The 14,933-nt window shown below is 45.6% G+C and overlaps 1 protein-coding gene and 1 pseudogene across 3 annotated transcripts in view; one reads left to right on the forward strand and one right to left on the reverse strand.

The window, feature by feature from the left end:
- SPIDR (scaffold protein involved in DNA repair) overlaps nt 1-14,933 on the forward strand; it is a 289,161-nt gene that overhangs the window by 86,424 nt on the left and 187,804 nt on the right. The gene's annotated exons all lie outside the window — the stretch shown is intronic.
- Nucleotides 1,391-1,832, reverse strand: LOC138993271 (protein phosphatase 1 regulatory subunit 14B pseudogene; annotated as a pseudogene).

Below are 14,933 nucleotides of genomic sequence, written 5' to 3' on the forward strand. Positions count from 1 at the left end.
GGTATATAGTTATTGCGATTTTGTTACTTATATTTATGATACCCCCCCCTTATTTCTTAAAATATTTTTTATTGATTTCTTAGAAAGAGAGGAAGGGAGAGGGAGAGAGAGAGAAACATCGATGTGAGAGTGTAACATCGATTGATTGCTTCCTCTGTGCCCCATAACAGGGATTGAGCCCACATCTGGGCATGAGTCCTGATTGCGAATCAAACCATCCACCTTTTGGTGCACAGGATAACACCCTACCAACTGAGCCACACCACTGTGGCTCCCCCTTATTCTTGAAGAAGCCTCTTTAACTATTCTTATAATACTGATTTGGTGGTGATGAACTCCTTTAGCTTTTTCTTGCTTGGGAACATCTTTATTTCTTCTTCAATTATAAATGACTAGAGGCCTGTTGCACGAAGAGATTCGTGCAATAGGCCTTCCCTTCCCCTGGCTGCCGGCACCGGTTTTCCTCCAGCACCCGGGACTTCAGTCTTCGCAGCTCCAGACAGAGCCTTCAGTCTTCACGGCTCCGGACGGAGCCTTCAGTCTTCGCTCAGCCGCTTCGCCCCTAAGTATGCAAATTAACCGCCATCTTTGTTGGGTTAATTTGCATACTCTCTTGATTGGCTGGTGAGCATAGAGGAGGGACAGTTAATTTGCATGTTTGTCTATTATTAGATAAGATTACCTTGCTGGGTAGAATAATCTCAGTTTTAGGTTCTTTTCATCACTTTGAATATTATGTGCCAGTTGGTTGCCTCCGTTATGCGGTTATGTATCCCAACCAGGGATGGAACCCACAACATAAGTATATTCTCTGACCAGGAATCTAACCTGCAACTTTTTGGTGTACAGGGCAACACTCCAACCAACTGACCCACCTGGCCAGGACGGTCCTCATTTTCTTTTTTTCTTGTTTTCTACTTTGATTGCTTATCTTCCCAATTGCTATTTTGATCCTCTGCTTCATCGAATCTGTTGTTGATTCCTTTTAGTGTATTCTTCATTTTAGTTGCTGGTTCTTCTTATGGTTTCTATGTCCTCTTTTATGCTGTTGACTTTCTCACTAATTTTTTGAGCACCTTTAAAACCATTGTTTTGAACTCTGTATCTGGTAGTTTGCCCACTTCCATTTCATTTAGGTTTTTTTTTTTCTGGAGATTTTTATTGTTATTTCATTTGTGACTTTTTAAGTCCCATACTTCAATAATAATAATTTAAAAAAAAAACAAAATGGAAAACAGGGGGGCAGGGAAGAGGCCCCTAAGCGAAGGGCACAGGGAGCCCTGCTCATGCCACCAGGCCTGGCCGCAGAGCCCCTTGGTATTGCTGTTGCTACGAGGTCAGGGGCAGCGATTGTCCTGTGAGAGCCACCTTTCACCTGGATTGAGGACCCTTACTTCTGGGGTGTGCTCAGCTTCTGCATGCCCCAGATCTTGTCCAGCAGGCCAGAGATGAAGGCCTCAGTGGGTTTGATAACAGTCAACCAGCAGCTCCTTGACCCTGGCAGCCCGGGTATCATCACTCTCCATGTCCAGGAGTTTGTCCACATCAATCTCCAGCTCCAGAATCTCCTCTTCCTGGCAGTCGTAGAGGCGAGTGAGCTGTTTCAGGATCCATTCCTCCAGGTTGAGGAGCTTCTGTAACTCCTTGTGGTCATACTTGACCATGACCTTCTCTTGGCACCTCACTGGGCCATCGTTGTCCACGCTCCCCGGGCCCTCGCCTGCAGCATCAGTGGGGGCTCTGAAAGTAGGCGCGGGGCCCTGGGCCACCACCTCCCAGCCCAGGAGCGGGGCGGCCAACACTATGCCCCCCGCGGTGCCGCTGTACGCCATGGCGGCTGCCGAGGCCACTTGTCTGCGTCCAGCCCCTCCCTGCACCGCTGCCTCCTGGACACCCACCTGATGGCTGCGGGCCATTGGCTCGAGTTAGCTGGTGGGCTCAACTCCGCAAGACTGCCGTGAGGGCACCCAGGGCAGCTGCTGCATGCGGCGCCCCGGCCCGGCTTGGCCGTGCCCCACTCCCTCCCGGCCAGTCGGTCCGCCTTTTGTCCCAAGCAGCCACCGCCTGGGGACTTTGTTTTAATCATTGTCTCCCATTTTGGTTGCGTCTCTGTGGGTGTTCATATGTATTAGGTAGATCCGCTATGTCTCTAGTTTTGATATCGTGGCCATATGTACTTTCTGTCCTGTGTGGCCCAGGTGCACTGTCTCCCTTATTCCCTGAGCTGGGTGCTCCAGGAATGTTCCTTGTGTGCATTGTGTGTGCCCTCCTGTTGTAGTTGAACCTTTATTGCTGTTTGCATATTTGTGGGTGTAGCTTACCCTTATGCTGGCTGGTGTGAGGACTGGCCACACCATTATTTATGAGTGCTGTGTGGGAGCTGACCCCACGAAGCAGAATTTGCCCCAGCAGAATCGGGTTCCTGTTGAGTCCTCCCTTTGGGTGTGCTGCCTGTAGAGGTAATCAGGTCCTGCTTTCTTGTGCTCTGAAGTCAGCTGCCCGGTTTGTTGGTTGTGCTGCCTCTTAGAAGGGAGCTTAGTGCAGGTCAATGTCACATGTTTCCTGTGACCACCCCTGGGCAACCTGTTAGGAGCTACAAAGTGATCCACTGGTTGCGGGTGGGAGGGGCTATGATGCATTCTGAGGCCAGCTGCCACCATTACCTGGCTTGGGGCCCAAGGAACTCTGAGCTTTCTGCCAACTGCTGGCGGTCCATTCGGTTCAGCCACTGAAGTAGACTTTGGGCATTACGTGAATTGCATGAGGCAAGAACCCAGGGAGTCACCAGGAAAGGGTGAATGTAGTTGCCACCAAGGCTGGGTCTGAGGCCGCTCAACAGAAGTGTCAGAGTACTTTGAGGCCAGCTGTCACCTGCCAGGGCCTGGGGACCTTTGCATTGTGGTGGGGACTAAGGCATTGTCAGGGGGGAGCCAGTAGAGTTCATCCGGCTAAAACAGATCATGATTTTGCCATGTCGAGGGAGGGCTCTGCACAGGAGCAGTCATACCTGTTGTGTGCGGGAAGGCAGGCCTTGCCCTAAAGCTACTCAACTCTGTTTCTTTCTGTGTGTGTCTCTGGCACCCCTTCCCCCACTCCCACCCCATCCCCCACCCCCCAAGCTTGCTTGATTCTTGGAGAGATTTTTAAGAAACACTGCAATATGGCCCCTAGGCTAGTTGCTACTGGCAGAACTTATACTTGAGTGAGTAGGGTTGGGGGGCCCTCGGAGTTGGAGGGGGGTGGCTAGTGTAGCTCACTAGGCTAATGCTCTGAGGGGATAGTGCTTGGCCCAGGAAAGAAGGCATCCTTGAGTGGTATAGGAGAGGGATTCCTCTAGCCCTTTCCCCGAAGCCACACGGCTGACTCTCTTCCTGCATAACTGGCACCCTCCAAGCCAGTGCCTGTTTCCAGAGTCCAGTATGAGTGCCTGTGAGCCAGTGTGCGTGCACAGTCTTTAACAGGACGCCCGGATTTCCAGCAGCCTTCCTCTCACCAGGGCAGAATCTCTGCTGGCTTTCACAGCCAAGTGTTGTGTGGGCTCTTCTTCCCAGCATGAGGTTGAGACCCTTCACTTCTCTGGGGGCCCTTTGCCGCTGAGAAATTCCTCTATTCTCAGCTGCCCACGTGTGGGTGCAGGGTCAGCTTGTTTCTTGTTTCTGCTCCTCTTACCAGTCTCAACATGGGTTCTTCTCTATATCCTTAGCTATAAGCTTTCTGTTCAGCTAGTTTTCAGGTGGTTCTCCAGGCTGATTGTGCTGTAATGTAGTTGTAGTTTTGATGCGGTAATGGGAGGAGGTGAATGCAACCTCCACCTACTCTGCCATCTTGGACTGAATCCTGCTTTCCTTAAATTACTGTTTTGTTTTAAAATATGATACAAAAGAGAGAGTACAGAAAGCATAGATATGCAGCTTAACAAGTACTTATAAAGCAAGTACCCCTATAACACCAGGTTCAAATAATAGAAATACATTTTCTATTAAGTTTAGTATTTTTTAACTCACTAGGGAAATGCAGTAAATTGGCACATATCCCTTTTTATTTTTTTCGAAGTAATATTTTAATTTGTGTTTTACTTCGTTGTTTATTTCTTTTGTCGACATAAGAACATCCAAACCTGTAGAGACTTTTTATAAGAGTTTATTTGAGCCAAACAGACAACATATGTCAGGGAGCAAGATCTCAAATGCTCCATAGAATAATAATTTTGCTGCTTCTTTTCTGCATTTGTGATTAAGGAATTTTGCATGAGGATGAGAGAAAGCAAGGTGGGGCTCTGATTATAGGATACTTAACAAGGTTGCATATTTTGTTAAGGGTGGCTATACCTTAGAGGGATATTACTTCTGACAAAGGTATGTTAACTCATATGTATAAGAACAATGGAAAGGGCTTCCTTAAATACCTCTCTCTTTTTTAAGAAAAATATTTTTATTGATTTTAGAGAGGAAACGAGAGGGAGAGAAAGATAGAAACATCAATGATGAGAGAGAATCATTGATCGGTTGCCTCCTGCACGCCCCACACTGGGGATTGAGCCCACAACCCAGGCCTGTGCCCTGACCAGAATCGAACTGTGACCTCCTGGTTCATAGGTTGATGCTCAACCACCGAGCCATGCTGGCCGGCCTAAAAACCTCTCTCTTCAGTAAATTATAGACTTGGGACGTGGCTACCACCATGACCTGCCCATTGAGAAATTTATGATCAGATCACCCTGAGAGTTTACATACTATAGAATCTCCCTTTTTTATCCATATTTTCATTCATTCAAAATTCTGATAAGCAACAAATATGGACTTATCACTGATAGAACTAACCCTATCAGAAATTATAATTTAATTCTTTTTGCTTTCTTACTTAAAATAGTAAAACTTTATTCTTTAGAAGGAAACAAAACAGTATTTTACACTTGAGGATGTTTTAATAATGCCTATTAAATTTTACTTATGGAATACTGTTTGGAAAATCAGACAAGAAACAAAGCCAGAAGAAATAAAGCATTTACTCCTCAGGAATTATAAAGGAGAATGATTGCAATTAATTATTCCTCGAAGACAATTTTATTGTACATGCCCCAAAGCACTTAACTCAAGCTTTTAGGCTTTCTTCACACTATATAATAGTTTGGAAGTATTTGCGAATATTGTAAAATAAATTGTTGAGAACTGTTAACACAGATCATCACTGGAGAAGTTGTTGGGACAGAGTTTCTTTTTAAATATCCTATATAATAAAAGGCTAATATGCAAATAGACCAAACGACAGAACAACCGAACAACCAGTTGCTTTGATGTGTGTGGACCACCAGGGGGTGCACGCGGAACATGGCAGGTGTCAGCAGCAGCGGGAATGGTAGAGTAGGTGAGTGGGGGCGCCAGACCAAGACGGGGCGCCAGTTGCTGTCATCGGGGCAAGCCTCTGGTGGTTACTGAAAATTCTTTGCTTCTGCCTGGTGCTCGCACCTACTGCTGGCGCCGGCCCCGCTCTCACTGGCTGCCAGTGCCCAGTGCCGGTCTCGATCGTTTGGTGCTGTCAGCGGGTGCAAACGGCGACTGCGGGCCCCGATTGCACCTGAGGGCTTATCCATCTCCCCCTGCTCCTGAGGGGCAATCGAGGCAGCAGCCACCACTTGGACCCACTGACGGTGCCCGCCCCACTTGGACCCACTGCTGGCACCAGCTCCAATTGCTCTGAGCCATTAGCAGGTGCGAGCGGGGCTGGCGCTGTTAGCGCGTGGGAGCGGGAGCGGGCTGCCAGCAGACAGAGGACCCAGGACCTCAGTTGGAGGGGCCAAGTGGGGGTGCGGAAGATGGACTGAGACCCAACCCTATACCCACCGCAGCCTTGCAGCCCACAGTTTCTTTCAAAGTGCACGAATTGGTGCACTGGGCCCCTAGTTCCTTTTATAAAAGAAGTACTAGTAATTTGTCAAGATCAAATATATATTCTTACAATTAAGACGGGAGGGAAATATGAAGTGGTAGAGAATTCTCCCTTGAATTTTACTTATAAAGTACTAAGATGTATACCTTTGTGTGAGGAAGTGAAAACTTCACTAAGGAGACTGGTTTTTCAGCGAGGCAATTTTTTAGAATGCAGAGTTCTCAGTCCTTGAGCATGGTTAGCTGTGGACACACTCCGAGACGTGGTTTTGACATCTCCTGCACCACCAAGGTTCCCAGCAGGCACTCCTGCAGCTCTCCTTGTTCCCAGCGTGAACCTTACATGTACGTTTCTATGCTCCTGATACTGAGAGCTGAGCCTGTGAGAACACTGCCTCAGTACCCGCCTGGCCCACCCAGGAGCAGTGGCTGTGGCGCCCATTGAGGGGTCCCTGGCACCTGCCTCTTTCTCACTGTTTTCAAGGGGCTCGTTTGAGGCTGGGGAGCTCCTAAAATGGAGCCATGTTCCAGACTTGCCACTTAGGTGTCAAGAGAGGAAGAAGGAATGTCAGGGCCAGCATTTTCTATACAGAAACATGGGTATGAGCAGGAAGGAGAGCCAGGAATTCTCTGTAGGTACATATGTATCTAAAAGATTTACCTGCTTTCCTTGATGCACTATCCTATCTAATAAAAGAGAAACATGGTAATTAGCTGTACGGCCGCTACCCTTCCCATTGGCTAATCAGTGAGATATGCAAATTAACTGCCAACCAAGATGGCGGCCGGCAGCCAGGCAGCTGATGCGAACAGGGAGGCTTGCTTGCTTCAGTGACGGAGGAAGCCAAGCTTCCCCGCCTGCCTTGCCAGCCTCTCAGCTGCACCCTAAGCAACATTGTAACAAATATAGAAGCTAAACAAAACCCTGGGCTTCAGCCAGCAGGACCACAACATTGTTTCAAATACAGAAGGTAAACAAAGGCCAGAAACCTGCTTTCAGCAGCGGAGGTCTCATAGCTGGAGCCAAGCCTCAGAGCTAAAGCTGGCCCAGAATTTAAAAAAAAGAAAAAAAGGAGTGGTTGGGAGCTTCAGTCACCCGCCAGCCTGAAAACGGCCCTCAGCCCCTCAGCCAGACTGGCCAGGCACCCCAGTGGGGACCCCCACCCTAAAGGGGGTGTGACCAGATGCAAACAGCCATCATCCCCTCACCCAGGCTGGCCAGGCACCCCAGTGGGGACCCCCACCCTGATCCAGGACACCCTTCAGGGCAAACCAGCTGGCCCCCACCCATGCACCAGGCTTCTATCCTATATAGTAAAAGGGTAATATGCCTCCTGGCACCGGGATCAGCGTGACAGGGGGCAGCGACCAGACCCCCTGATCGCCCTGCGGCTCTGTGTGTGACAGGGGGCGGGGCCACAACCCCCCCCCCCCCATCAGCCCTGCCCTGAGTGTGACAGTGGTGGCGCCTCAACCCCCTGATCCGCCCTGCTCTGTGTGTGACAGGGGGGAGCTCCCCAACCCCCTGATGGGCCCTGCTCTGTGCGTGACAGGGGGGAGCTCCTCAACCCCCTGATCGGCCCTGCTCTGTGTGTGACAAGGTACGGAGCCCCAACCCCCCTGATCGGCCCTGCTCTGTGCGTGACAGAGGGTGGCGCCGCAACCTCCCTATCAACCCTGCCTTGAGTGTGACAGGGGGCAGTGCCCCAACCCCCCAATCGGCCCTACCCTGAGCGTGACTAGTGGTGGCATCGCAACCTCCCGATCCGCCCTGCTCTGTGCATGACAGGGGGCAGCGCCCCAACTCCCCAATCGGCCCTGCTCTGAGCCCGACCAGGGGCTGCACCTAGGGATTGGGCCTGCCCTCTGCCACCCGGGAGCAGGCCTAAGCCAGCAGGTCGTTATCTCCCAAGGGGTCCCAGACTGCGAGAGGGCACAGGCCGGGCTGAGAGACCCTCCCCCCCCCCTCCCCCCCCGAGTGCACAAATTTTTGTGCACTGGGCCTCTAGTTTTCTCATAATTAAAGAGTAACTTGAGGTAAAAAAAATGTCAGGGTGATTATTTCTACCAAAGGAAGTTGGTTGATAAGTAAGAGTCCTTAATTGAAAATTAATTATTTGAAAATGCATATCTTTAACCAGAGTCTCTTAATATTGTATATTTAAAGCTAGGAGAGAGGTATAGTATGATCTCTACATTTAATTTGGCCTATTTTTGGCAATGTTTTATGCCTTTTAAAATCTTTCGTGTCTGTGGGCACATAGGGGATTTTTGACATAACATGACATGTTTTTAAAATATGTATGTTTATTTAAGTTTACAAAATAAGAATGACATGGACTGAAGAAAGTTTGTTAGTTTTGTAGTTGCCAAGTCTTTAAGAAGTCATTTAAATTTCCCTTAAACCAGTGGTTCTCAACCTTCTGGCCCTTTAAATACAGTTGTTCCTCATGTTGTGACTCAACCATAAAATTATTTTCTTTGCTACTTCATAACTGTAATGTTGCTACTGTTATGAATCATAATGTAAATATCTGATACGTAGGATGGTCTTAGGCAACCCCTGTGAAAGGGTCATTCGACCGCCAAAGGGGTCGCTACCCACAGGTTGAGAACCGCTGCCTTAAACTCTTTGATTTACCTTAATTTATTACCCTTTGTTTTCATGGAGGGACTCTGTTTGTTAGCTCTGATTGGCTGGAGATGTCCTGCTGCAGTTCTTTTTCTTAACTTCCCCTTCCTCTGGGGTTAGGGAGCTGTCTCTGGATTACCTCCAGGTTCCCTCTACCCTGTAAAACCAGAAAGCCAACACAGCGCTTGAGCTTTATTTATTAAAATATGTTTTATTGATTTTTTTTATAGAGAGGAAGGGAGAGGGATAGAGAGCTAGAAACATTGATGAGGGAGAAACATCGATCCCCCTGTTGGGGATGTGCCCACAACCAAGGTACATGCCCTTGACCGGAATCAAACCCGGGGCCCTTCAGTCCGCAGGCCGATGCTCTATCCACTGAGCCAAACTGGTCAGGGCTTGGGCTTATTTTGTTGTTTCTTTTATATCCATAGCCACATTTCAGTGTGACAGTGGTATTTAATATGATTCTTTGTAGTCATGGGCGAAAAGAATTCACATGCATATTCGTGGCTGAGTTATTCAAGTCAGGAAGCAAACTGTGATATTATTTTGTCTACTGTTTGAGCTATGATTTCATGTCCTAAATGACAATAGTTTCCAGTGATCATTTTAAGTGGAAGTTAACCAAAGAGTAAAGAGTTCATACTTGACTTTCCAAATGCCAAGTTATTTTATAATTCTATTGAAAATAATGATAGGACCTGAGAAATAGAGGAAGGGATACTAAATACCAAACTCAACTCTCTGGCTAATGTATCTGTCACACCTTAGCTGATTTTGTCCACCTTTTCACCTTCATTCCTAGAAATAAGTTATTTCTTGTGATTTTTTCTACATAAAAATCTATGAAATGAGGTTTGGCAGTACAGCAGAATTAAATGATGCCTTTTCCATTTCTTTTTTACCTGAAATGAAAAATAGCCATTGCATAGTTTTAAGATTAATAGGCCTGAGGTTTAAAGGGATTTTTATGTTATTTTTAACATTTACTTTTATTGTTGAGAGTATTACAGATGTCCCCCATTTTATCCCCTTTGCCTCCATCCACCCAGATCCCACCCACCCCAGATCTTCTTTATGTATGTTTTCTATTGTAGATGATCCAAAAATAAGACTGAAAAGTTAGCCTGTTCCAAATGAATTATGAAGTGGGTAAAACATATTTCCTGTTGAATTCCACATGTGGGTTGATAAATAACAATTCATTCATAGTGTTAAATTGGAACCTTATTAATGATGAAAATTATCTGTGTGTCAGAAACTCTGTTTTTGACCTTTAGAAAAGTATTGGTATTGATAAGGCAGCATTGTTTTTGGCTTGCTCAACCAATTGTCATTTTTACCCTGTAGCCTGGTTCAGCTTCATACTGGCATTTGTCCATGCTATGAAATCTTGTGCATGTCATCTTAACCTTTCCACCAATCTAGTTTTCCAAACTTCTTTGGCTCATTTTTATTTTCAAAGGAGTGATAGGTTTTCCATTTGGGATTCTGTTGCCTAGAGAAACCTATTTTAAAGTACATGCCCACACTTTTCCTCATCTTTCAGGAAAGATCACCAAGGGACAGTGAGTTGACAGGCTAGGTGGCCCTGCTCTGGTAGTCCATGTAGCACAAATCTAAGAGTGGGTTGTTGCTTATCCATCATACAATACAGTTTCTCTTTCCTAACAGATGCAGTGGTAAACTTTTATGTTACAAAATAGGAAACTTTTTAGCCTCAAATAGGATAAGTTCTTGGATTAATAAAATACCTGGTAAAGTTGGAAAAAAGTGAAAGCATTGCTTTTGTCTTGTTACAGTGATTTCGAAGAGTAGCCTGAGACCTACTTTCACACCCCGTTCCATCCCGTGTGACGGCCTCATTTCCACCAGTGCCCTAACTGCCGTCCTCTTACAGCTCTCACGCAGCTGGGCCCTTTCTTCAAGGACAGTACCTCCTCCCGGGTCGCCTTTTCCCATGTTCATTTTCCTTCTCGGTTCTTTGCTGTCCCCTCCTTTAGTGTGCGGCTTCAACAGATGTTCCTGGGGCTTCTGTCCTGGCCCTCTTCTTGTTCTGTGTGCTCTTCCTGGGTAATTAGGGATCTTTGTGTTGCCTCCCCCAGGACCTCTGGGTGGTCAGGTAATTCTGTGTCCCACTGGCTTTCCTGGCCCAGCCCCCGCCACACCTGCATCTAAGCATCCTACAGGCCTTGGTACTTGCCTTTCCCTGACCCATTAACCTAGCAATCTTCTATTGGGTTTTCTTGTACATTTTTTTCAGTATATCTGTCACCTCAAAACTCCCATGTGCCTAGATTTTTGTGTCAGTCTCCATCCGGTCTCCCTGCCACTGACCTTTCCTAGTTTTTCACCTATCCAGGTTATCCTCCAAAGAGTTAAATCTTATACTGTCACTCTTCTGCTTTAAAACATTTCTATTGCCCTGGCTGGTTTGGCAAGGTGGATAGAGCCTCAGCCTGCAGACTGAGGGGTCCCGGGTTTGATTCCGGTCAAGGGCATGTACCTTGGTTGCGGGCACATCCCCAGTGTGGGGGGGCTTGTAGGAGGCAGCTGATCGATGTTTCTCTCTCATTGATGTTTCCAACTCTATCCCTCTCCCTTTCTCTCTGTAAAAAAAAATTAATAAAAAATGTTAAAACATTTCTATTGACTGCCTCTTGTCCTTGGAATAAATGTTCATCACTCTTAGACTCTCAAGTGTGACATTTTTGGTTTCTGTGCCTACCTGATGCAGTCTCATTTCCTACTGCTTCCTTTCTGTGCCACCTTACTCGTGTGCACAACACTGAATGCCTCCTTCCTGTGGAAAGCTGTGTCTTTCATCACATAAGCCTGACTACTAGGCCTAATGTAATTTTCTCTCTTTGTCTGTAATTATACTTCCCAGATCCTGTTGTAATTATACAAAGTATAAGTAAATAATAACTGTAAAGTGCTACAAAGATATATTGTGCTTACCAGGAACCCTGAGCAGTGCCTGGTAACTCAGGAAGTGTTTATGAAGTACGTAGATAAATGTCAGTGGCAAATTTTAAAATATTTCATGACACTGGGGTGCACCAGTGATCCTAGTCAGTAGAGGTCAGTTCTGGTCCCAACTCTGCTAGAGCTCAAGGCCTACGTGGGTCACTTGATCTGTGCCTCGGTTTCTTTACTGAGAAAAGTTGGCTTGTAAAGCTTTAGGGTATTTCTACTTTTAAATTTCTGTGTTGCTCTTTTACCTTGCCATATATATGGTTCCCAGGTAAAATCATTCTCTGAGCGTTTTTCACTTCATAGTCCCTATCTGTGTTTTACTTTCATTTTTTCCATGATTAGAATTCCCAGACCTCTCACTGCATGCCTTTCAAGAGAGGCACTTTTTTCACATCATTTCATTTTAATCCCTTAACTAATTTTTCTTTTCCTTTCCCCTCTCTTCATTATTACTGTTTGTTACAGTGTTGTTGGAAGGAAATAGCACCCAAGATTAAAATTTGCAGAGCTCCTATTGACATTGATTGCTCTAATTGTAGATTTTGCCTATTTTGACCCAATTTAATATGACTTAATTAGTGAAATAGAAGTTGTTCATTAGAATATTTTTTATTAATAGTTGCTACAAAGGGGGAGGGGGTGGAAGGTTGATATTCAAGCAACTATCAAAAATAACATGGCACTAGGGATACCCTGGATACTGAATGCACATCAGTAAGTGTATTTTTAGCTGTTTGCTACACAGATTTACAGCGTGTCAATCTTTCTGTGGGTATGATGTTTGATGCACGTGTACATGCAATTCTAGCCTTCTTCAAGATTGTTTAGAGCAGTGGTCGCCAACCTTTCGGACCTCACGGACCACCAGTGGTCCACAGACCACCGGGTGGCGACCACTGGTTTAGAGAAGGGTGAGTATGAGCCTCAAAACTCTAGAGCAGCAGTTCCATTTTCAACCTTTTTCATCTCATGGCACACATACACTAATTACTAAAATCCTGCAGCACATATATTTTGGCTGATCTGACAAAAAATAGGTGTACTTTTCTGATTCACTCACATTGGACAGCTATTGTTGTGTTTTTATTTGACAACCTAAGGGAAAAGAGGTCGGTGCCCCTGACTAAGTAGTCAGGTATTGCATGTTTGGAGATTCTTGTGGCACACCTGTTGAAAATCACTGCTCTAGAGTACTCTTTCACAATTAGTCATTTTTTTAATTTTCATGATTATGTTTCTGAAATTTTTCTCAACGCCTTTATTTATTTTTCAGTTGATGTTATATTTATAAAAAATAGAGATATTTAAGTATTTCTGAATTTTCTCTTTAGTTAGCTATATGACCTTTTAAAAGTTGTTTTTAGTGTGATTTTTGGACACCTTTTAATCCTGTATCTTGAGCCAAAAACATGACCTACAGTACTCTCAAATAAGGTGTTTTAAGTGAGGAAAATTTGTACAAAGAAGACCTTACCCTTTGGGTACTCAGAGTGGAAGGGGCCAATACGCATACCAGGTGGTCCTAGATGCATCACCCCTTGGAAAGCCTCCTATCGCTGTCACTTTAGGCTGTCATAACGAGGCATCACAGACTGAGTGCTTTGAACAACAGCCATTTATTTCTCACGTTTCTAGAGGCTAGAATCCTGAGTCAGGTTGCCAGCATGATCCAGTTCTGGAGAGAACTCTTCCTGACTTGTGGACAGCTACCACCCAGCTGCGTGCTCACATGACCTCTGTGCACATGAAGAGAGAATGATCTCTGGTGTCTATTCATATAACGACATTAACCCTCTTGTCGCCATCCTTATGACCTCGTTTAATCTTCACTCCTTCCTTGGAAGCCCCATCTCTAAACACAGCTCCACTGGGCTTCAGGGCTTCAATATATGAATTTTGGGGACACATACATTTAGTCTATAACATTCCACCCCTGGCCCAAAATTCAAGTCTTTTTCACATTCTTACATTCATTCTGTCACAACAGCCTCAGAAGTCTTAAATACTTCTGGCATCAACTCTAAAGTGTAAATTTCAAAATCTTATCCAAATATCATCAAAATCAGGTATTGGTGAGACTCTAGGTACTATTCATCCTGTGGCAAAATTTCTCAACACCTGTGAGCTTGTGAAACCAGACAAATTACATGCTTCCAAATACAATGCTGGGACAGGTACTGAATAGACATTCCCTTATAGAAATAGAAAGGAAGAAATAGAAAGGAAGGGGTGAGGAATCTCAAGCAAGTACAAAAACTACCAAAGCAAATTGCCTTGAATTATGAGGCTCAAGAAAAATTCTATTTGGTTCCATGCTCAGTGCTCCAGGTCCACCAGGGGTGGCGCTGTCAGCCCCATGGCTCTTTTGGGCCTCTCACCCTTCTGGCTGTGTGGGAAGGCTCAAACCCTGAGGCAGGGAGGGGCTATGTTGGCTCACCTAAATAATGAGGTGGCCCCATCCTTTGAAACCCAGGAGAAATATTCAGCCCTGCCCCCTGGACCTGTGGTGAGAGTGGCAGACCTGATGACCTCTATGGTAATTTTCCTTGGGGTCACTCTTCCCTTTTGAAGAATGATGCTTTCATCATCCCTGTAGAATGTCAGAAGTCCAACAAGTCTTCTTCAACTCAAACCAACAGTGCTGCCCTAGCCAGTTTGGCTTAGTGGATGGAGTGTCGGCCTGTGGACTGAAGGGTCCTGGGTTCGATTCTAGTCATGGGCATGTACCTACCATAACAAAATACTAGTACAGTATGCTGGTGACTTAAACCACAGATATATTTTCTCACAATTCTAGAGTCTGGCATCCCAAGATCAGGGTGCCACCATGACTGATGTCCAGGGCAAACCCTCCTTCCGGCTTCTAGGCAATAACCTGGCTGTGTCTTTCCTCTGTGCTCAGCAGAGAGAGGGGTGTCTCTGGTGTCTGCTATAAGGACACTAACCTTATCAGATCAGGGCCTCACCCTTATGACCTCATTCAGCCTAAATTTCTTGGAGGCCCTCTCTCTAAATATAGTCACACTGAGGGTTTGAGCTTCAACATATGATTTTGAGGGCACACAAACAGTCCAGAGTACTCCTTCTTATCTGGTTTTATATAAATTTTGTCTTTCTGATGCCTTTGTATGTTTTCCTTACTTGGAAATTCTTAAAACATGGGACCTTCTAGTGCCATTCACCCTTTACAAAGCAGGAAGGCTACCCTGCAGAATATTTCACAGTGACATGCCTGGTCGCAGCACTGACACTGATCCCAGGTAGCTAGCATGCTGCAGTAATTTCTAATTGTTCTCATTTCTGTGGACGATGATAAACATTCCTGGTCAGTATTGTCTAGTCCTTTTTTATTTTTAAGGGTTGGGTTTCAAATTTTTGTTTCGTGCTTAGAATTATTGTGGCTTTTGGCAAAGAATATTTTAAACTGGGTGAAA

Source organism: Myotis yumanensis, unplaced genomic scaffold (genome assembly GCF_028538775.1).
Source record: "Myotis yumanensis isolate MYYU_CA2020_CCGP unplaced genomic scaffold, mMyoYum1.0.hap1 SCAF_15, whole genome shotgun sequence".
Taxonomy (NCBI): domain Eukaryota; kingdom Metazoa; phylum Chordata; class Mammalia; order Chiroptera; family Vespertilionidae; genus Myotis; species Myotis yumanensis.